Genomic DNA, 2,170 nt, shown 5'->3' with positions numbered 1-2,170 from the left:
ATACTAATAATATTTTTATAAAATAAATTATAATGTTCCTTACTCACTCAGAAATTGGCAAAATCACATTTATAAATGAAGAAAGAAACTTAGTTGCAACCATCGGGATTTAGAAATAGGTTACTAAATTATGATTAAGTGAACTAACTAATACACTTAGAAGTTTTCTTTTAAAACTAAGCTTACACAAAACCGTCCACCTATATTCGAGTGTTCCAACCAAGCAATGACTAGCTAGAGTGTATTTTGTCATAAAAGATTTTAAAAATAAGAAAAGTTGGACAAAATTAAACATGAAAATTCATGCGGTGGTCACAATTGCATCCAAATTATTTAATGAATTACGCGCATACATTATTTGTTTGTTTTGACGGATATATTTACCCTTCTAGCCATAGGCGTATACTTCCTTTAATTTTATTGCACATGTGGGAGACTTTGGTCCATAATTATATTATTACTATGAGTGATGTGTCTGTTTTATTGTCATATAAGATAAAATCATTTTAAAATTAAATTTTTAAGTAAAAATAAATCTAAACTCTTTATTCTTTTTTCTCCAAAAATTGCAGAAATTCTTGGAACCCTAACAAAGAACAAAGACCATGGCTTCACCGCAGAGAACAAAGAGCCCCATATCCTTAAGTTGTGGTAGCGCTTTTGGCGACAAATCTTTCTTATTGAGGATCAAGAAGAAGAAAAAGAAATTCGACTACAATAATGACAAGTATTTGCACGGGCTTGAAGCAATGATATTGAAGTCTGAAATGAATTAGAATCTAAGCAGATTATTTTTTCGATGTCCTCTGTGAGGTAATTTGTCATCTTGCCTTGCTATTTGAAATTGGGTTTAGGCTTTCATCCATTTTTTTTCTTTTTCTCCTTGATTTATTATAAGCGTGTAAAATGCTCAGAGTGTTGAATGAAGGTGTGAGTATTTTGTATGGGCTGATGAAGCTAAAAGAAGTATCAGAAATATGGAGGCAGAGGAAATGACTTAAGAAAGTCCATAAAAATAGTCATACCCTAAGAAGATTGGCTAAGACGGTAACAAAGGTGAAGCAAGATGTGAAGAAATTACAGAGCATATTTAGTCAGATTGGTAAAGAAATAAACCGTATCAGGAAGATAGTTCAGGGCATTTGTTTTGTGTTGGGATTTTGTGTGTTACTGTTGTAAGGACCCGATTTTTAGTAAACTAACTTTTTTTGACTATTTTGTAAGTTATTTCACAAAATTCTGAACCACAGCCCAACAAGATTTAGTGAGGCAGACCGAATAGTGAAAAAAAAATAAAAATTAAATAGAAAAAAGTAATTAATAAGTCAAACTTGATCTTATGAGGGTAATTAATTCCTCTAATTCAAATTTTGATAGTGAAAGGCAAAACTTGCTTGCCATTGGTTTATTTTTCTCACAAGAGACTTTTTAAGCCAGAAATTCACTTTAGAAACTGTTTTGTGCATGTCAGGAAAAAGTTGGTAACCGAAAAATCAGAATCAGTGGTAAAAATAATTTCTACCTTGGTATTTGTATCCTAAGGTTGATCTTAGCCATTAGTTCATGATTTATTTCCATGGCAAGTTGTATGATCCTCTAGGATGAAAACAAATCCATATGCGCTGTCACCGCACAGCTAATCATCTGTCGGTTTTCGCTAGCATCAGAATAGGACCATTGTCCTTTTGCACACTGTCACTTGCGCCCAACATTCGCAGGTTTGAAGCTCTTTACAGTCATCCCTTCCCAGATCCTACACGGAATACCACAGACAAAGTTTAGACTTTTCGGATCCCAGGAATGCTGCCAATGATTCTAGCTTATACCACGAAGATACTAATCTCACGGACTTGGTCCGTGTATTAGATATCCAAGAGAATATACTCCGGCTGTCGTCCAATGACTACGTTGAACATCATATAGACCGCTTTGTGGTTGTCAGGCACGCGATCTTGGCTAAGCGAGTAACGAAGATTGGGTGATTGTCACGGGTCACCCCTTCATTATGACTTAACTGAATTAAGTATGAGAGTATATCTTGGAGAAGAAGTAGGTGTGAATTGAATAGAAAAACAGTAGTAATTGCATTAATTCATGAAGAACAGCAGAGCTCCACACCTTAATCTATGGGGTGTAGAAACTCCACCATAGAAAATACATAAGTGAAAGA

The sequence above is a fragment of the Arachis ipaensis genome, chromosome B06, assembly GCF_000816755.2.
Source record: "Arachis ipaensis cultivar K30076 chromosome B06, Araip1.1, whole genome shotgun sequence".
In the NCBI taxonomy this organism is placed as follows: Eukaryota; Viridiplantae; Streptophyta; class Magnoliopsida; order Fabales; family Fabaceae; genus Arachis; species Arachis ipaensis.
This window is presented reverse-complemented; position numbering follows the sequence as displayed.